At 42.4% G+C, this 22,724-nt stretch overlaps 1 protein-coding gene across 2 annotated transcripts in view; it reads right to left on the reverse strand.

Moving 5' to 3' along the window:
• The window catches only part of LOC126278148 (phospholipase A1 member A-like), a 150,108-nt gene extending 134,722 nt beyond the window's left edge, over window positions 1–15,386 (reverse strand). Inside the window, exon 1 of one of the 2 annotated variants that reach the window (XM_049978042.1) lies at window positions 15,294–15,386. The gene's annotated coding sequence lies outside the window, so the exon portion shown is untranslated. Of the gene's footprint in view, window positions 1–4,977; window positions 5,053–15,293 lie in introns of those variants that run through there. The other variant, XM_049978040.1, reaches the window with a different exon arrangement.
• Window positions 15,387–22,724: the final 7,338 nt, after the last annotated feature.

Consider the following 22,724-nt stretch of genomic DNA (forward strand, 5'->3'; position numbering starts at 1 on the left):
ACTAGGACAACGCCAGCTGCAAGTTTTAGCGTGAGACTTTTTCGCTTCTCTGTTACGTTAGGACCACCCCCAGCTCATGTTAAAAGATAGAGCCCTCCAGATGAACAGTATAGATCTTACGATAACGCTAAAAGCACCACACCAGCTGCAAGGTTTAGCGTGAAACTTTTTCGCATCTCTGTTACGTTGCAAACTTTAAAAACATTGCCCCACCACAAAAATTATGATGTTTCTCATTGGACAGACAGAATTTTTGTAGGCGGAGCTTAAGGTTATCATTGAGACCCTGATTGGTCAGATGAAAACACAGCCAGATAGTTTTTTTAAACCAACTTCGGTAAATGGTAGTAAGGAGAAGTTAGGAGAAGTTAGTTAGTTCCGAGACGGCGAGCTGGATGGCTGCTGCGCCGGCCGCCGCCCCCTGATGAACACCAACAAGGTAATGAACGCACGCGATGCCGCATAACAGCGCATAAAGCTTCACTCAGAACTGCAGAAATCGCATCTGTTACACCCACATTTTGCGTAATACTAGTGTCGATCGTTAATTAAAGCTCATGGTGTTCACATTTGCCACTTGAAGTAAAAATCTGAAACGCGATGATTTTTCGGTTATATACACTCCTGGAAATGGAAAAAAGAACACATTGACACCGGTGTGTCAGACCCACCATACTTGCTCCGGACACTGCGAGAGGGCTGTACAAGCAATGATCACACGCACGGCACAGCGGACACACCAGGAACCGCGGTGTTGGCCGTCGAATGGCGCTAGCTGCGCAGCATTTGTGCACCGCCGCCGTCAGTGTCAGCCAGTTTGCCGTGGCATACGGAGCTCCATCGCAGTCCTTAACACTGGTAGCATGCCGCAACAGCGTGGACGTGAACCGTATGTGCAGTTGACGGACTTTGAGCGAGGGCGTATACTGGGCATGCGGGAGGCCGGGTGGACGTACCGCCGAATTGCTCAACACGTGGGGCGTGAGGTCTCCACAGTACATCGATGTTGTCGCCAGTGGTCGGCGGAAGGTGCACGTGCCCGTCGACCTGGGACTGGACCGCAGCGACGCACGGATGCACGCCAAGACCGTAGGATCCCACACAGTGCCGTAGAGGACCGCACCGCCACTTCCTAGCAAATTAGGGATACTGTTGCTCCTGGGGTATCGGCGAGGACCATTCGCAACCGTCTCCATGAAGCTGGGCTACGGTCCCGCACACCGTTAGGCCGTCTTCCGCTCACGCCCCAACATCGTGCAGCCCGCCTCCAGTGGTGTCGCGACAGGCGTGAATGGAGTGACGAATGGAGACGTGTCGTCTTCAGCGATGAGAGTCGCTTCTGCCTTGGTGCCAATGATGGTCGTATGCGTGTTTGGCGCCGTGCAGGTGAGCGCTACAATCAGGACTGCATACGACCGAGGCACACAGGGCCAACACCCGCCATCATGGTGTGGGGAGCGATCTCCTACACTGGCCGTACACCTCTGGTGATCGTCGAAGGGACACTGAATAGTGCACGGTACATCCAAACCGTCATCGAACCCATCGTTCTACCATTCCTAGACCGGCAAGGGAACTTGCTGTTCCAAGAGGACAATGCACGTCCGCATGTATCCCGTGCCACCCAACGTGCCCTAGAAGGTGTAAGTCAACTACCCTGGCCAGCAACATCTCCGGATGTGTCCCCCATTGAGCATGTTTGGGACAGGATGTAGCGTCGTCTCACGCGGTCTGCACGTCCAGCACGAACGCTGGTCCAACTGAGGCGCCAGGTGGAAATGGCATGGCAAGCCGTTCCACAGGACTACATCCAGCATCTCTACGATCGTCTCCATGGGAGAATAGCAGCCTGCATTGCTGCGAAAGGTGGATATACACTGTACTAGTGCCAACATTGTGCATGCTCTGTTACCTGTGTCTATGTGCCTGTGGTTCTGTCAGTGTAATCATGTGATGTATCTGACCCCAGGAATATGTCAATAAAGTTTCCCCTTCCTGGGACAATGAATTCACGGTGTTCTTATTTCAATTTCCAGGAGTGTATTTATTGAGAAGCCACATCAGCCACTGTAATTTACGACAAGTTAGATAAGTAATTAAAGATAATTGAGGGTCACTGTAGACCATTTTGATAGTTTTTCTCTCTTGTGAAACTTAATTTAAACCTAGATTATAGATGTGATATGGCATAGGTCATCCTTCGATCCATTGTAGAACTTGGAAGCCCATTCAGGGAATATTCGTTCACATTTTTGTTGAGCGCAGTTGGTTTTTACCGTCCTGTATTAAAACACTTCCTTTTATCAATAGTGCAATTTATAAACAATGTTTTGTGAGTAGAATAAAATTTCCAATGGTAAATTTAAGTGCTTTTTCGAATTTATTTTCCAGCTAACTAAAAATAGGAAAGCCTTGAACCCCTTACACTAAATTTAGTTACTATTAAGATTCTTTTACAGGGAGTGCAGCGGAACTGACGCTGAAATCATTAAGTATTTGGTTATATCATCGCTAGTCTCACTGAACTCTTCTGAATTTTACATGTCATGTATGGCCTGGAGTCTCCTTACCAGAAACAGGTCCCAGGTTCAAACTAGTCAATTCCCTAAAAAACACGCTCAGAGCGTCGTTGCGCGAAAGTGGTAGGGAGACACAATATAGAACAATTAGACACCACCCAGAATGTTAGAACTGGGGCCATCTGTTTCTCGATGTCGTGAATTGTCAAGTGCTCCCTTCGAAGACCTGAATGCAAGGAGTTGCATTCAAATCTGCGAAGGAAGCCCTTGACAATTCACGACATCCAGAAACAGATGGCGTTCACGCGAACTACTGTATCCCATCCCTTTGATGACACGATCCTCTTTTTGTTAATGAGTCGTAATATTAAGGTGGTTCGCTTTGTTTGATGAATGCTAAAATTCGAGAAGAGATTATCTCGTGTTAAGAAATGTCCTTTCTCATGGAGTATAGTTCGGTAGAGTTTTTCCCCTATGTGCATTCCCCCACTCTTTTCCATTTCCTGTTGTTAACGAGAATCGCGCTCCAGCTTCAGAAATGTTTTATAAATTATTTACAAAATTCATTGCCTAATCAGTCGTACTGAAGTCGTTTAGTCAGATTCCGTTGTGTATTGTAGATACATCATGGGGCCGAATTTCATTATACTATCGTCCCGACTTCAGACGACATTGCACTCAGAGACACCAATAGAGAGGGATTCGTCGCTCTTGGTAAGAAGCAAGGTAGCTTCACAAAGTCCATTAGATATGGAAAAAGATGCATCTCCTATTGTCAGTAGTACTAAAGCACAAAATTGAACGGAATCAGAAGATCGATAGCATCTCTGCATAAGGTTAAATCTAATTGAAAAAGCAACTGGCATCTTTTCATATAATCGTGGATAAGACGGCATATTCGATTTTAATGTTAACTGTTATGGGGTTATACAGGGTTATAGCTAAATATAAATTGCTAATAAAAGTGAAATTTATATTCAAAACACTGAAAACCAGAAGTAGTAGACATAAAAAGTAGTAATTTATTTTAGTCCACCGACATTAAGAGGAATTCCAGAATGAGATTTTCACTCTGTGCCGGATCGAGAAGTAGAGCTGTGAGGAGAGGGCGTGAGTCGTGCTTGGGTAGCTCAAATGGTAGAGCACTTGCCCGCGAAAGGCAAAGGTCCCGAGTTCGAGTCTCGGTCCGACACACAGTTTTAATCTGCCATGAAGTTTGGCTTGGTTCAAATGGCTCTGAGCACTATGAGACTTAACATCTATGGTCATCAGTCCCCTATAACTTAGAACTACTTAAACCTAACTAACCTAAGGACATCACACAACACCCAGTCATCACGAGGCAGACAAAATCCCTGACACTGCCGGGAATCGAACCCGTGACAGGAAGTTTCATTAAGAGACTCTGAGCAGTATGAGACTTAACATATGAGGTCATCAGTCCCCTAGGACTTAGAACTACTTAAACCTAACTAACCTAAGGACATCACACAACAACCAGTCATCACGAGGCAAAGAAAATCCCTGACCCCGCCGGGAATCGAACCCGGGAACCCGGGCGCTTCATTAAGAGAAATTGTTCGAAAAGAAAATGGAAAATAGATGCAACAATATTTGCTTCATTTTAATATAAGTTTTAAAAAATCATTGGAGGATAGAAAATGAGAACATTGTTTGATGCATTTTCTTAAACTGAAACGCACGGTAGCCCTAATAGGGTAGTCACGGTACTCGTTAAGTAGACGCGTGATTTTAAGATATGGCCTTTTCGTTTAAGGGAATGTTTCATATTATGCTCGATTAACAGGCTGCATTAAGAGGTTTCAACATATAAGCCTCCAAAAGCCGACTGCAGATGGATTTTGCAGGTTCAGCATTTTGTTCTTCCTGAAATATATAATTAAGCAGATTTATAATTAATTAATTATATATATAATTATAGTACATCCACGTTCAACAGCAAGTCTGTAGGCGAAAAATTAAAGAAAAATGTAACAGGAGCAAATATCAATGGCCTAGTTAACAGACGACATGAACCTTCCTCAAATTACGAATTGTAATGAGAGGAAAACGAAGTCCAATTGGAACGAAATTTACTTTGACTGTGGACTTCGATTTCACGTTTCACACGATTCAGAGTTATTGTTGCTCGCAATTTTCGCTTCGAACTTTAACAAATATATCTGCACTTCAATCTCCGCGAGCTAGATAATACTGTTAAAAAAGTACAACTTCCATTAAAAATGTCATATACTTAAATATATTGACAGACCAAAATGAACACGTTAAGGATACAATATTTGTGTCTGTGTTATGGGAGGGCTGCACACTTTTCAGTCGTAAAATAGTCAGGAAGGTAAAATATTACCTTCCGTTATTCGTCTGAAGCTGGTATTTAAAATATCGAATGTCTCTAGAGTTAGGTAGAGCCTACCCTAAGTCACAATCACATGCGTACCTGGCAGATACGTTTCTTCCAGATAATTCCGCCTGCCGTATGTTGCAGGCGTGACGAGCCGATACTGACAGCAGATGATAATGAACTCCTCACATCGCTATGCTTATCAGCGCCGAACACCAAGACGTCACACTGCCGTATCTGCTTATCTAGATTTCGTCGATACGATATTTGCAACTCACACAAACATAGAATAAGAATACTGTGTTATTGTACAGGACAGGACGACTGTCCTTTTTTCCCTAGCCTTGTACGCAGAGATGACCTATGTGGTCAATAGATTCTGGCTTCTAATGTTGTTTGTTCCAAAGACGTTATTCGTGCAGCTAATTGTATTTAGTCCTATTACTCTTCTATGACGTAGTTTAATTTTCGGATAAGACATCCCAGAAATTCTTGTTCGTCGAAGGACGAATTTATTTCCTATTTTATTCATGTAGCGTGGCGAGCACTCATCTGGTTTTCGAGTGAACTTCAGTGGCTCATAACTAACTCTACAGTTCACCTTAAAGTCGTTCTGTGCGGCTCAAAGCGGGGCTTTGAAGAGAGCAGGCGAGCAGGTCCATCAATAAATTCAGAAAATATTTCGCGTAAACTACGTCTATAATATTAATCACCCGAAATCTCATTACTATACAACCGACGAGTTCCGGTAGAGCAAGCTTCAATCCTCAGACACACGCCATTACAAGAATAAGTGCAAGTGACTCGTCTTATTGTGAGTCAGGTGTGTGGTGTACGCATTGATACCGGAATATTGGCGGCACGGGAAGTCATGTTGCTAGAAGTAGTGCTAACAAGTAGAAAAATATTTGCTGTTGACTAACAGCGAACGAAATACGGTATCGTCACGACGGAGATGATGTCAGAGACGTGGACTGCTAACTAAAGAAGTGCAAGACAACTTGGGCCGACTTTTTTCAAATTTATAAATCGATTTGTAACTTTTATTCGATGAGGCATTCCGATTCTTGTGATTTGTGTTCGAAGATGGACTCCTCTTTATCCGAAAGTCTGAACTGTTACATTATAAATGTATAAAAACGTAGCTCCAATTTTAACTAACGCCTGAAAATATTACATATATATATAAACGTAACTAACCTAAGGACATCACACACATCCATGCCCGAAGCAGTATTCGAACTTGCGACCGTAGCGGTCGCGCCGTTCCAGAATGTAGCGCCTAGAACCGCTCGACCATCGCGGTCGGCCCTGCGTGATGTCCTTAGGTTAGTTAGGTTTAAGTCTAGGGGACTGATGACCTCAAATGTTAAGTCCCATAGTGCTCAGAGCCATTTGAACCAAAGTTGCAACGTCATGGCGACAAGAGAACTACCTCATCAGAAGTATCCGTACGCCTGTTAATAGACATGATGACTGGGTACATCCACTCTTTATCTTTATGACAGCTTTAATTCTACTGGGGACACTTTCAAGGAGGTGTCTGAAAGATTTTGGACCCGAAAACACACAAGATAGTAATACAGGACGCTGGGGTCTGAAGAGATGCCGACGTTCTAGTTCATTCTAAGACTGTGATTCTTGAGTTTCTCTCGGCGTATTTGATATCAAAATATCCACGGGTGTACTGCCGGTCTACAGTGTCCAACGGGCACAATATTTCGGCGATCATACATGTCAACAGACGGACTGAGCTCCTGAGAACGTGCCGGCACGGAGATCTGTACGCTATGGCTGCTCAGACTGGCTGCTCTCATCTTGTACTTTCCCTCTTTGGGGAAGTGTGAGGTGGGACACTGTAGCCTTTCGGCTTTTACTCCCCTGTGAATGTGTGTGTGTGATTTTTCTTTAATTTTTCTGGTGTCTGTGATATTGTGATGATTGTTCTGTTTGTGTCTGGTACTTGCCTGAGGTAGGCGAGATGATTGGTGTTTTGTGGGAAGGAACAGGATTAGGGATTGGGTGTTGTGATTTTCTCTTCGACTTAATCGTCGAATATCGTCATAGGGCGCTTATGTTTATCGCGGGACATGTCGTACCGACCTAGGGAGTGGATGAGGGCATTTCCTGATCTGGAAGAACCTTCGTAGAAAGCCCAGATCTTGGAAGCGCTCTCTCAATAGTGGGATATCAGCTGCGGCGTGCAGGTCATCTATGGGGAACCCAAGGGGTAAATGTAATGCCCTCCTGAGGGCGCGGTTCTGCAGCCTCTGAAGTTTGTCCAGGTGCTGCTTTGCCGCGTATCGCCAGACAGGGCACGCATATTCCATGGCTGGCCGGATCAGGGCCAGGTACACGTTTACTGCTACTGGGCATGGAAGGGAGCTGGTTGAGGTCCTTGTTCGCATTTCTCGTGTAGAAGGCTGTATCGTCAGCGTACTGTGCAGTGTGCACCAGGGAGGCTGTTGGAGTGTCCGCGGTCTACGAACTGTACAAAACGGGCCCCAGGACCGATCCCTGTGGCACCCCAGCACGAATACGCCTTTTGGTGGAGGTGGCAGTTTCGACTTTGACAGAGAAAGTCCTATTCGTGAGATAGCTTTTGATCAGCTTAACTATGCTCCCAGGGAATCCTTGCGTGTACAACTTGTAGAGTAGCCCTCTATGCCATACTGAATCAAAGGCTTTGGCTACATCTAGTAGCACTATCCCGCCGTAGCCTCTGTGGTTGAATCCTTCTGTGGCTACTTCAACCACTCTCATGACCTGTTGTGGGGCAGAGTGGTTCTGCCGAAACCCAAATTGGAAATCCGGTAGGAGCTGCTCTCTGGTAATACGTTCCTGTATGGGTTTTAGCAGGAGGCGCTCATAGATGTTGCTGAGTGTTGGTAAGAGGCTAATCGGCCTGTAGTGCTGCGGGAATAGAGGGTCTTTTCCTGGTTTGTGTATCGCGACCACTTCCGCATGTTTCCAGCAAGCTGGGAACTCACGGGATCGAGTAATCTCGTTAAGGACGTTCGCGAGGTGTGTGATTGCTGTGGGTGGGAGATTTTTGAGTAACTGGTTGGTGACACTGTCGTGCCCTGGTGCCATTTTTGTAGGGAGGAACCTAATTACTCTTGCCACGTCCTCGGGGGCGAAAAGTATGGGTTCGTCCTCTGGGTCCTCATCGGCATTGAGGAAGACAGTCAATTGACGACTGACTACCTCTTCATGCTCTTCATCTTGGGGTTCCGCCGCTTGGAACTGCTTCTCGAAGGAGTCGGCGAGGGCGTTGGCCTTTCCAGCATGGCTGTAGACCAGTCCCCGCTCGCCATGCAGTGGCGGAATCCTAGCACGTCTTTTTGTAAACTGTTTGGTGGCTTGCCATAGTGTATGATCGTCCACTTTGAGAGCTGTGAGGCGGTTTTGCCATTGCTGGTTTCTGTGCTCATTGAGCGCTACCTTCAGTTCTCTCTGTAGACGATTGAGCAGCCTCCTGGTGGCCTGATTTCTGGTGATCTTCCACTCTTTTGCCACTCTGCTCTTATGTCGAATTTGAGCTAGCAAGTGTTCCGGGAGCTATATTTGCGGTGGTGGGCCATCCCTTTGTGGAGGGGTGGCTTCTTCTGCTGCCTGCAAGATGGTGCCTGTTAGGTTTTGTAGCGCTTGTTCTACTGTTTCGGCAGTAGGTGGCGGAGCGCAAGCGATATCAGAGGCGACAGTTTCTCGCTCCCAGTCTGTACGTTTGTACGACGTCTGGTACCGTGGGAATGCTACCCATTCTCCCACATCGACTTCCAGGATCACTGGGTTGTGGTCGGAGGACATTCTGTTGATTGTCGTTGCGGCCACAAACCCTGCGATCCTTCTAGTGAGAGCTATGTCTAACACGTCGGGCCTGCCTCCAGTTTTTGGAAAACGTGTGGGCTCGACTGGACCCCATGTTTCAAAATGGTGGTCGCGCGCTAGTTGCTGCAGTTTGGCGCCTGCTCTCGAGGTTACTCTAGAATTCCAATCAGGGTGCTTGGCATTGAAGTCTCCCCCTATTGTGAGTTTGCCTTCAATTTGCCCTAGAGCAGCTATGTCTCCCTCATCTATCTGGTTCTTGTGGGGGTCGGTAGACTGCAACAATTGTTAGGGGTCCCAGTGGCAGTGGTTACTTCCACCGCCACTGCTTCGATTTTGTTGGTAGCTGGTAAGAATACCTGGTGGTATTCGGAAAAGAAAGTTGGTGACTGAAATTTCGTAAATAGATCTCGCCACGACGAAAAACGTCTTTGCTTTAAAGACTTCCATCCCAACTCGCGTATCATATCTGCCACACTCTCTCCCCTATTACGTGATAATACAAAACGAGCTGCCCATTTTTGCACCCTTTCGATGTCCTCCGTCAATCCCACTTGGTAAGGATGCCACACCGCGCAGCAATATTCTAACCGAGGACGAACGAGTGTAGAGTAAGCTGTCTATTTAGTGTCCTGCCAATGAAACGCAACCTTTGGCTCGCCTTCCCCACAATATTATCTATGTGGTCTTTCCAACTGAAGTTGTTCGTAATTTTTACACCCAGATACTTAGCTGAATTGACAGCCTTGAGAATTGTACTATTTATCGAGTAATCGAATTCCAACGGATTTACCTTGGAACTCATGTGGATCACCTCAAACTTTTCGTTATTTAACGTCAACTGCCACCTGCCACACCATACAGAAATCTTTTATAAATTGCTTTGCAACTGATACTGGTCTTCGGATGACCTTACTAGACGGTAAATTACAGCATCATCTGCGAATAACCAAAGAGAACTGCTCAGATTGTCACCCAGATCATTTGTATGGATCAGGAACAGCAGAGGTCCCAGGACGCTTCCCTGGGGAACACCTGATATCACTTCAGTTTTACTCGATGATTTGCCGTCTATTACTACGAACTGCGACCTTCCTGACAGGAAATCACGAATACAGTCGCACAACTGAGTCGATACCCCATAGGCCCGCAGCTTGATGTCGCTTGTGAGGAACGGTGTCAAAAGCTTTCCAGAAATCTAGAAATACGGAATCAACTTGAGATCCCCTGTCGATAGCGGCCATTACTTCATGCATGTTTTCTGAAACCATGCTGATTACGTATCAATAGATCAGTATGTGCTCCAAAACCCTACTGCAAACCGATGTCAATGATATAGGTCTGTAGTTCGATGGATTACTCCTACTACCCTTCTTAAACACTGGTGCGACCTGCGCGATTTTCCAATATGTAGGTACATATCTATCGGTGAGCGAGCGGTTGAATATGATTGCTAAGTAGGGAGCTACTGTATCAGCGTAATCTGTAAGGAACAATCTGGACTTGAAGACTTGCCTGTATCAAGCGATTTGAGTTGCTTCGCAATGCCTAAGGTATCTACTTCCAAGAAACTCATGCTAGCAGCTGTTCGTGTTTCAAATTCTGGAATATTCCGTTCGTCTTCCCTGGTGAAGGAATTTCGGAAAACTGCGTTCAATAACTCCGCTTTAGCGGCACAGTCGTCGGTAACAGTACCATCGGCACTGCGCAGCGAAGGTATTGACTGCGTCTTGCCGCTTGTGTACTTTACATACGACCAGAATTTCTTCGGATTTTCTACCAAATTTGTGAGGAACGGTATCAAAAGCCATCTGGAAATCTAGGAATATGGTTCGGTCTGAGATCATTCGTCGACAGCACTCATTACTTCATGGGAATAAAGAGCCAGCTGCGTTGCACAAGAACGATATTTTCTGACTCCGTGTTGGTTATGTATCAATAAGTCATTTTCTTCAAGGTGATTCATAATGTTTGAGTACAGTATATGCTCCAAAATCCTACTGCAAATTGTGGTCAGTGATATGGGTCTATAATTAAATGGGTTACTCTTGTTTCCATTCTTGAATATTGGTGTGACCTGTGCTACTTTCCTGTCTTCTCACTGTTTCTGTACTGCATGCAGTCACAATGCCGTAAAATATGTTAATGTCCTTCTGCATTTAGCGTTTCCTTAGGCGCAATAGTTGGACCACAGCCAAAGCGCAATACATGTTCCATACCGTAACACCATCTCCGCCAAGCATCATTGTTGCACGACACATGAAGTCAGGTCACGTTCTCCAGGCATTCGCCAAAGCCAAACCGTTCCATCGGCCTGCCACAGTGTAAGGCGTGAGTCATCACTCTGAATCATTCGTTTCCAGTCATTCAGCGTCCAGTGGCACTGCTCTTTGCATCATCTCAGGTGTCGCTTAACCTTAGGACTCCTACGGGAGGGCGGGGGGGGGGGGGGGGGGCGGCGTGGGGGGGGGGGGTTCGTTGAACCCACCATTTTTTTATGTCCCCTGATTTTGACCAAGTAACTTTCATACTATATATTCCCTTTGAGTTATTGTTTGTTGGCTATTTTATGAAACGTTAGTGTCAATATATTTTATAGGAAATTCCTGCTTTGAAAGAAAAAATAAACTTATTATGGGTCCAACAACCCCCCCCCCCCCCTCCGCTCTTAGGCTTCCATGCTATAGAAAATATCCCTTAGTAGGATTTCGTATTTATCATCTCTACAACAATGCAAGTTAGTTTCTTGTTGGTTGGTATTCTTGATATTCACAACAATCGGTTTACTTTCAGAAGAAGAGATTGTTGATGTCAGTCAGTTGTTATTTATCTTGTAAACTTGCAGTGAGTTAGTGCAGTTCCCTACTGTTCACACCCATGACTAAAAGAATACATGACTGATCTTTAGAAAGAGTTCTGAATGAAATTTTAGATGAAGATTCTGACTCGGGGAGGCAAAGTGAATATCGGGATGGTGTTATGGAGTATGATTCAGATCGGAAAAGTGATGTGGATGTTAGAGATGATTAAGATAGCGCAGCTTCAGGCTGTGACCATCAGGATGTTATTGGGCCAAGTCTGGAAGAAGGCGCGTAACCACACAGCTTAGAATTACTCAGATGTCTGTTGCTAATATAGTAAGAAAGCAGGAAGGAGTAACTTCAGCTGGTGTTTGCCGTTCACCTGGAGAAGCCTTGAAGTTACTTCTTACGCCTGACATCATGGATGTGACAGTAAAACATTCAAATGAAGAGGCAGTTAGGCGAAATGTTACTTTGACTAATGAGGAAGAATTGTATGCCTTTATAGGAATCGTGATACTTATGGATGGATCTTTGGTCAGACCTAATGGGTCGGCCAGTTTACAAGGGTATTATGGTAAGAGAACGTTTCAAGGAACTTATTGCAATTATAAGGTTTGATGACAAAAGTAACCGCCAGCTGAAAAGGGAAGCAGACAAGTTCACAGCAATCCGTGATATTTTCAACAAAGTGAAAGATAGGTTTCCACTCCTGTATAAACCAGGGGTCCACCCCACCATTGATGAGATGCTCAAATGTTTAGAGGGCGCTGCCCCTTCAAAGGATTTATGAAGGCTAAACCGGGCAAGTATGGCATCCTTGTGCGCATGATGTCCGATGCAGTTGACAGATACGTCTTGAATATGAAACCCTATGCAGGTAATGTTCAGAATTTGTCGAAAGAAGAACGAGGTTCAGCAGCCGTCGTCAGACGTCTGATAGCACCTGTGAAAAATATTAGTCGAAATATTGCTACAGACCGATACTACACATCGGTGGATTTGGCGGAAGAGTTATACCAAGGCTGCAAAGTTACTACAGTAGGGACTCAGCAGTCAAACAGGAAGTATATTCCAGGCATAATGAAGAACACGTCAAATCGAGAGCTATATTCATCAATGTTCTTGTTCACAGACCCATCAACAGGTAGGCCTCCAGTAACTTTGGTAACCTACATAGCAAAAACGAAACCAAGTAAAAACTTACTGATGTTGCCAAAAATGCACCAAGATAAAGGCACTGTTGGAGGAGAGAAGAATAAAAGCAAGATAAATGCATATTATATTTCCACTAAAGGTGAAATTGATACAATTGATCAAATGGCGCGTATGTACACCTGCAAAAGGGGAACAAAGAGATGGCCTCTATCTGCATTTTACTCTCTCATCGACATTTATGGAGACAGAGTAGTCTATTGTATATGAACACATCTGTATTTTGTATATAACTATGTCAAATTTTTATTCACTCAATCCAATATTTATATCAATTAACAACATTTATAAACCGATGCCTTAGTTAAAATAGATAAACCATTTTAAAAGTTGTAATTTTTCGTCAGTAAACTTATTTAATACCTGTGGGCTCGCCGACCCCCCCCTCCTCCCCCGCCCCTTAGGCATGCAAGTTAGAAAAAAAAAAGCTTGGGCGTCCTAGGGTTAATACTGACTACAGAAATGTGTCCGCCTAAGAGTAGCTGCTCGATTATTGTACCCCATTCATTTTAACTCCCTATGCACAGTCGTTGAGCTAGCTGGACTGCCGGCACCGCTTTGGAACTCACAACTGATTCATTCTGCAGACTGCGTGCGATTTTTTACCAGTCATCTGCAGCGCTCGACAGTCACTCTCCGTTAGTACACGAGATCTGTCTGTTCTTGGTTTATCCGCATCCAGTGATGGCTATCAGCTGAGGGGGGAGGGAGGGAGGGGGAGAGAGAGAGAGACAGAGAGAGAGAGAGAGAGAGAGAGAGAGTACGAAAGGTCTATTAGATAATATGGAAAGTCAAGAGAGGCTTTTCTCGAATGATGCTGTTGTGTATAGTGCAGTCACAATGCTAGAAAAGTGTAGCGAAATGCAGGAAGACGTGCAGAGGATCGACACTTGGTGCACAGACCCTCAACATAATCAAATGTAATAACGTATTATTAATACATAGACATAAAGAACCTTTTTGTATGATTATACGATTGCAGATCAATTACTGGAAGCAGTTGCTTCCATAAAATACGTGGAGTATGGGTATGGAGCGATTTGAAATGGAACGTTCACATAAAATTAATTGTGGGTAAGGCAGATGCCAGACTGAGATTCATTGGAAGAATCTTCAGAACATGTCATTGAATAAAGGGAGTAACTTGAAAATCACTTGTTTGACCAATAATTGAATACTGTCTGTCAGACTGACAGCCTTGCCAGATAGGACTGATAGAGGAAGTAGAGATGATCTTTAGAATAGCAGCACGTTTAGTTACAGGTTCATGTATTAAGTACGAAAGGTGAGGCAACTCCAGTGGCTAATGCTGCAAGAGAGGCATTCTGCACCTCAGTTTGATGTACTGTTCAAGCCCCGAGAGCATATATTTCTGGAAGAGTCAGCTAATATAATGCTTCCTCCTTCTTCCGAAAAGGCTATGAAGGTAAACGTAGAGACACGGAGACTTACCAGCAATTGTTCTTCTCGAACTCGAACAGGGTTCAAATGGTTCAAATGGCTCTGAGCACTATGGGAATTAACTCCTGAGGTCATCAGTCCCCTAGAACGTAGAACTACTTAAACCTAACTAACCTAAGGCTATCACACACAGCCATGCCCGAGGCAGGATTCGAGCCTGCGACCGTAGCGGTTGCGCGGTTCCAGACTGTAGCGCCTAGAACCGCTCGGCCACCAAGGCCGGACTCGAACAGGGAAATGGGGAAGTGACACTGGACACGAAGTACGCTCCACGGAGTATACTTGTAAATGTAGATGTAGTAGACATAGATGTAGACAATGTTTGCTACTGAAGTCCGTGGCGGCTCGCAATCACACATTCGTAGCTATCCTAAGTCTAGTGGAACGATCTCGCTTTTGTTATTGGGCACTTAAAATTTCACACATAGGCGCTTCCTGTGTCCCTGTCAGATTGGCGTTCCAAACTGCCGATTGCGTCACTTGGGCCCTGTCTGGAGTCGTCGTGTTCGTATAAGGTGCGAGGTGTAGGCCTGACGCCAGTTCACACTTGCTGTCATGTCACGTTACGTCACTTCACGTCAAAACATTTCACAGTGCATTTCAAATGGCTAACGCCTAAACGGTGTAAATACGCACATAAATTGAAGAAGCAATTTCCATTAAATAACCTTTAATTAACTGGGAAAGTCAGCTCTACTGAAGGAGAAAAATACAGTTAGTTATGACGTTTGCTACATAGGGGAAAAAAGTAACGGATAGGATAAACGTACTGTATGTATTTCCTTATAAATATGATTTTATTCTTTGTATGTAGATATTTTCGCTGGCAAATAAATGTTTTGAGATGTTGTTTCACTTCTCCGCAATATACCACACAAAACTGATCAATAACATTCATGTAGTTTGCTTTGGTCATTAATAAAAGTATCGTCATTAGTTCCTCAGTTCCGACACTATACTTGAAATTTTTATATCACGGATGGTACTGCATAACCTCACTTTCACCGTTCGGTACTGCGCTAAGCAAACTGACGTGACGTCTAGTGTGAATACACTCTGAAGTCAGTGTTACGTGATGGTCCAGTGTGCATCGGCGGTTACTCTTACCATGCGTCGGCTTTGCCACGGTCCCGAGGGGAATCGGCCGGCATCCCGCACTCGGCGCATGCGCTCTCGGCTCAGCGCGTCCACCGCAACTGCCAGCTCGCTGAGGCTGGCCGGCTTTTACAGCTGTCCCACCCGCTCGCTATGCTGGGCGGACGCCGTTCACAGTTCAGCTGCCGCCGTTGCGTCATCCCAGCCTTTCTCGCACAGCCGTTTTCCCGTCGTTCAGCTGACCCACATCGCATCGCTCTTCATTTGGCGATTTCGTCCGAGCGCGTAATTTAGTTTACTGTGCGTACATCAGGCGACAGTGGAAGACCGTGTACCGGAGAAGAATACACCCTGTTGAGTCACCGATTTTGCTCATCTTTCTCACGATTGTACGAGCGGCATTCAATAAGTAATGCAACACTTTTTTCTCTAAAAGCAGTTTAATTCCATGCAGGATTACAGTACACCGTACTGCAAACAGATGGACGTCGGAAGGTGCGAGATCCGGGCTCTATGGTGGATGAGGAAGAACGGTCCAATGAAGTTTTGTGAGCTCCACTCGGGTGCCCGGATGTGTGAGGCCTTGTGTTGTCATGAAAGAGGGGAAGTTCGTTTGCCTTTTTTGTGGCGACAAACGCGTTGAAGTTGTTTCTTCAGTTTCGTTATGGTACCACAATGAACTTCACAGTTGATCGTTGCACAATGAGGGAGGATATCAACGGCTGGTGTGGCCGTGCGTTTCTAGACGCTTCAGTCTAGAACCGCGTGACAGCTACGGTCGCAGGTTCGAATCCTGCCTGGGTCATGGATGTGTGCGATGTCCTTTGGCTAGTTAAGTTTAAGTAGTTCTAAGTTCTAGGGGACTGATGACCTTAGACGTTAAGTCTCATAGTGCTCAGAGCCAATTGAACCAATTTTTTTGATATCAACAGAATAACTTGCTCAGAGTCCCCGAGACATTATGGTCCTTTGCTGATCTTTATGGGTGCGAGCAACAAGTGGGCACACACCTTGTAACCTCCCCACAAAATTTAGTGTAACCTCCCCACAAAAATAAAATATAATAATATGAATAATACTCTCATTTAGCGTAACTACCCAACAGTGAAAATATAATACGATGTGACAAACCTATAACCTTTCAATAATTGACAGTCAAGTTAACCTGGTAAATTTTGGACGTCAGCAATGCTGCGTCATGGTCCTGATAGATCATTCTGAATAAGCTGAAAAATCTTACCTTAATTGGATAACGCATATATATCTGCTCCTATAAGAAATTTTCCTGGCGCAGCTAAGTGCAATGCTGGCCGATAGATTTGTCTTATAAAAAAGGAAAGAACTGACTTTTCTTTTCAATAATCGTGATTGCCAAGGATTGGAGAAATTAGTGAATTCTTTAAATTGCGATAAATGTCAAAAGTTACTTTTTATGAGAAAGATTGTTATTAACAGATTTTTTTTAAAAAAAAAAACATTTACATGGGACTTGATGTAACAATACTACATATGCGCGAGGCTGCTTTTACCTTATCGTATAACGCTCAGGCTCTGCCATCGCTGCACACGACCGGCCCAGCACAACACGATACACCAGACACGACTGCTCGCTACCAACAACTAACTGCAACTGCTACACAGTTCCTACTGCAGTCAATACTACTTTTTGGTCTCAGATTCTCTTCTAGCTTACATATCGTAGGCAGTGCGTGAGCAATACATCGAAATTACATCAGCTCGAGTGCGCTAGCAACGAATTCTTTAATTACGGACCTCTTACATAACCCTCCACTGGGGGGCAAAAATTTGGCAGCGATGGTGTGTCAATTGGACTTGCCATGAGCAACAAATTTTTCTATAATCTATTTAGTATATATATCATTGATAGGTGGAGAACATATTAAGAAATTAAATAGAGTGCACATGCACTGAGTACTAAACATATTCAGAAATGACAAAGTATATGCGCAATGAATACAAAATATATTAACAAAATAGAGTGCACACGCACTGAGTACAAAACATATCATTTTACAAGAATTTAAATGCACTGTATAAGCCTTTACTATTTTACAGGAACTAGGAAAGGAATGGGAAGGATTGCATCATGTTTGTAGCACAGTAGGTTGCACGTAGCTGCACTGAAAGTCCGTATCTTTCTACAGAAGCACAACACCAAGTGAGACAATCTGAAGTCCTCTTCCCTGAAGTATTTATTAGTGTAGCCAAGACACTGAAATGTTGTATTAATATTCAATGCTATCATTTTGGTAGTACATTAGGTACACCAAACAGTGGGACCATAATAACATTTCCATCGTTCAAGGTGGTGGACAGCTTGATATGTCAACACCATATTCTTGTAGAAACCATACTCTTACAGCAACGTAGAATTAGTGCAAAAACCAATATAGTGCTCCATAATCATGAGGATGGACAGGATAAACGGATATTGCAGTAATTAGGTCAGAAGGTGAAGGACACATTAAGTCTTATGCTAGTCATCATCGAATTACACTAGTGTATCAACCGATATGAACAATATTGAGTATTACGAAACACTATTCATAACTCATCTGACTGAATCAGTGGCATTCATTGGCCAGTTACAAAGTATTCATATAGTGTTGCAAAACATTATTCAGTGTTATTCACAAGTCATCATTTAAAACAGGAGCTATTGAGTTATTGACATGCATTGGCTAGTTACAAAGTATTCGAATAGTGTTACAAAACATTATTCAATGTTATTTAGTGTCATCATTTAAAACAGGAGCTATTGAATTATTGACATTCATTGGCTAGTTACAAAGTATTCATATAGTGTATTGGCACTGATTGGCCACTTACAAAGTATTCATATAGTGTTATAAAACATTATTCAGTGTTATTCACAAGTCATCATTTAAAACAGGAGCTATTGAGTTATTGTCAATCATTGGCTAGTTACAAAGTATTCATATAGTGTTACAAAACATTATTCAGTGTTATTCACAAGTCATCATTTAAAACAGGAGCTATTGAGTGTAGCATCAAGCTACTGGTGTTTATATATGATATCATGTAAGTGACATGATACATATTTAAAATGTAAGACATTGGAACTATTACTCAAGGTCGGTAGTCCAATAATACATAGACATAATGGAATCAATACACAGAAAATTTGCATTATCTTTAGGACTAAAAATATATCTTAACTGGTAGCATTATTTAGTTGTATACTGGTAATAGTTGGGACTCTTAATATTTTTTTTTTTTTTTTGCTAGCAATGCATTGTACTGGGATCGATAATTAATTGCTGGGGGATGAAAATATTTGCTTTTGACTTATTGCTGGAAATAAGGATTATTAATGTCATTCGTCATGAGTCAGCAGTAGCAAGGTTATGAAACAAGTACAGTATATGTGATCACATTCATAAATGATTGACACAACTGGGTAAAACAATGCAAGTACTAGAACAGGTTTAATAACTAACTGCTTATAACATGTTATGTCACGAATACCTTCTCCTGGAAAAAATACAAAATGGATTATTGAGCTGAAAGAAGAAATGCATATTATGCTGAAAAATAGTGAATTTCGAATTAACAGGTAATAAAACGTGTACTTAATATGTATGTACTCTATCTGTCTTTCCCAAAACATTCAGTCATTATACTATGCGACATAAGACATACTGTCAAAAGGAACTGCAACAAATACTTAAATAACTACATAGCATTTCTTAACTAACAGTAAATATTATCATCATCTGTAAAGAAAAACTTCATTATTCATATTACCATATTATTCATATAACTATTCATCATCATTTATCATCATCTGCAAAAAATAAACACTTCATTATGCATATTCATATTACCATTTACTTCATACAACTATTCATTATCATTCATTACTTCATATAGTATAGAGTTACTTACTTCTAGCATATTTCATCACTAAAATTAACATGTGTAGTTCTGTCTGAGAGCCTGCAATAATCGCCTCGTATTCTGAAAGAAAAATAGTCAAGACTGCTATCATACGATGTGTATAGTGTATTCTGGTTAATGCTTGTTAATTCTGATCCATTTACTCTTCATGACAAGATATTGCATTTTCTTTCCTTCATTCTGATGGTAAAATTTCCATTTCATAGTAAACCACTGTGGTTGTTTAATTAATTTCTTTTACACGGTTTTGCTTTCTGAAAAATGATGAATATGGATTAATATCTTGCATTTAATTCATATACCCATTAAATAAAAACTTGTTTCTAGTAATATAATTAAGCATACAGCATAGCATGACAGAAAACATAGGTCAAAAACATAGACAGTTTTCAAGTGCAAAAGATGTACACACAGTATCATAATGCAGTAGCAAAAAATGTAAAATTGTCAAGATGTTGAGATGTCATAGTGCAAAATGTCAATGTCAACTGGTGTTTGTTACATCTTAAACATTTCATAGTGCATACAGACAAAAATTCTACTTTCGACACAAAAACAATCATACATACAGAAAAAATGGAAAATGTGCACGGTCTGATATATAACGACAAGAAAAGCGATCTGCTAACCTTACCTTGCCGGGCACTTGCCAGGAAAAAATATGATAATCATCAGGAAGCGTTTATATCAATAACTGGAAAAGGCATTGTAATGTGATAAATCATAAAGTATGTTCATTCAATAAAGGGTTTAATATTGGAAACATGGTGATTGCATTTGCTTTTTCTGGTTCTCAAAGTTTCAACATGTACCACATTGGGATGAGGAATGCTGCGAATTCTGTATGGACCTGCGTATAGAAGTTCAAATGTACTGCATCTACTCTTTCCTCTGTTGGATAAATAGTGTGTACGTACTAATATCTTCTGTCCTCTGTGAAATTCACGGCGTGTACAAACCTGTTTTTGCTGTCTTCTCCGGCGCTCTGCGGCACGTTTGATGTTGTTGAGCGCAGTCTCAATTATTTCATGGTGGCGTAGTCGACGAGATGTAGGAAAGGATACTAATTCTTTGATTTTGTTAGGTGGTTCAACATTTTTCAATATAACAGTCGGAGATAGCATAGTAGATTCATTTGGTATGGAGTTAATTACATCCTGGAATGAGAGTATGTGTGTATCCCAATAAATATGTCTTTTATGGCAGTACACTCTACACAGTTTACCAATTTCTTTCATCAGTCGTTCACAAGGGTTCGAAGAAGCGTGATACTTGGATATATAGATCGGAGAAATGTTTCTAGCTCGTAACATACGTGTACATATCGCAGATCGAAATTGTGGTCCATTGTCGGAAATTACTTTCAATACATGCCCTACATGAAATAAAAAATGTTTTACAAATGCATTCGAAATAAATTTAGCAGTAGCTTTGCATAACGGAGTGAAGGTAACAAATTTCGAAGTGAGTTCAACAGCGACAAAGATGTAGCAAAAACCTCTATTAGTTCTGGGAATCGGTCCAAAAATGTCTACAGCGGCCATGTGTCTCAATTTAACAGGTACAATGGGATGTAACGGAGGAATATGTGAAGTCGTGTCTGATTTAGCTTTCTGGCATGACTCGTCGAATACGTTTCTCCATGTTGGCAAAATAACAGTTCTGCCTCAGTATAAGAAAACATTTTCTGGCTCCATAATGTGAGTAACTTAAATGAATATACCAAATTAATTTGTTAACAAGTTCGTCAGGAATGCATAGTAACCAGTTGTTGCCGTCAGGGTGAGAGCGGCGAAACAGAATGTTATTGCGTACCGTGTAATGGTTTCTAATGGTAATGTTATTCTTATCTTGCCAAAGGTGTTTAATTTCTTTCCATACGTTGACTTTACTCTGCTCTTGTGCTATGTCTCGTAATGACGATGAAATGAAGTTTTCAAATGCGACTTGTTGAATATACATGAGGCTAGAATTTGCTTGGCAGAAGTTGGTTGCGATGTCTTGCTGATTGTTGCAGAGAGAACGGGATAGTGCGTCTGCTACAATATTTTGTGTACCGGGAATATGAACAATTGTAAAATTAAATTCCTCTAAATACAGATTCCATCTGCTTAATCTGTCATGTGTAAATTTAGCGGAAAGTAAAAACTGGATAGCTCTATGGTCTGTGTAAACGGTAGTATGTCTTCCATAAACAAAATGCCTAAATTGGGTAAATGCCCATACAACACATAATGTTTCAAGTTCTGTGACAGAATAATTGCGTTCAGCAGGTGACAGAATGCGACTTGCAAAAGCGATGTTTTTAATTACTGTATTACCGTCTTCTTCAATTTCCTGAAAAATGTGTAGTACGCCTATAGCTGTGTTAGAACTGCCGGTGGCAATGGAAAAATTTCTAGTGAGATCTGGGTGTGATAAAAGTGGTGCATTCAACAAAGCTTGTTTCAGATTGACAAATTCAGACTGCGCTTGACTATCCCAGGACCAGATAGTGTTTTTACCCGTCAGTTGGCATAATCTAGGGGTGTCTAAAGCAGAGTAATGAATAAATTTACGGAAAAAGTTAATTAACCCCCGAAAGCTGCGTAGTTGTTTCTTCGTCGTTGGAACAGTAATGTCACGTAAAGCTTAAAGTTTTTCCGGGTTAGGCGCAATGCCTTCTGCTGAAATTACATGTCCAAGAAATTTTATGGAAGTTCTGCCAAAGTGCGATTTGTTAAGATTAACTGGAAGTCCTTGTGCACGAAAAGTTTGCAACAGTTGTTCCAGAATCAAATTGTGTTCAGACCAGTCAGCTTCTGCAATAAGAATGTCGTCTACATACGTTGTGATTCTGTCTTTAAGTTCTGTCGGAAGTATAGTATTCAAACCTCGAATAAATGCTGCTGAAGAAATTGTTAAACCGAACGGTAATTTACAAAATTGATAACAGTCACCAAAACAGAGAAATGCTGTGTACTTTCTGCAGTTCGGGTGGAGCTGAATTTGCCAAAATCCCGATCTCAAATCTAATGTGGAATAAACAGCAGTACCATGAAATTTCTGTAGAAGTTCTTCTAGTGTTTGTGGACGATCTGTTTCATTAATAATAATGTCGTTGACATGACGCGAATCTAGTACGAGGCGAAGTGAGCCATCCTTTTTCTTAACAATATGGAGCGGGTTTATGTACGGACTAACTGCTGGTTCAATAATACCTTGGTCAAGCATAGTTTGCAATTCTTTCTTAACTTGTTCTCTGTGAATATACGGAATGGGATAATGTTTGACTTTAAACGTGTCGTGCTGTTTAACTTGAAATTCATACATAAAACCGGACATAGTACCAGGGATGTTGTTAAAAACTGGAGCTTGCTGTAAAAGAATTTTGCGTAGTTGCGTACGTTCGTCGTCTGTATTTGCGCTGCTCTGTTTAACTTTATCAGAAATCATTTGCATATCGTCATAGTCGGCTTCGTCTGGTATATTATAGTTGTGTACGAACGTATCTGTGAACAA

This window comes from Schistocerca gregaria, chromosome 6 (assembly GCF_023897955.1).
Source record: "Schistocerca gregaria isolate iqSchGreg1 chromosome 6, iqSchGreg1.2, whole genome shotgun sequence".
Taxonomy (NCBI): domain Eukaryota; kingdom Metazoa; phylum Arthropoda; class Insecta; order Orthoptera; family Acrididae; genus Schistocerca; species Schistocerca gregaria.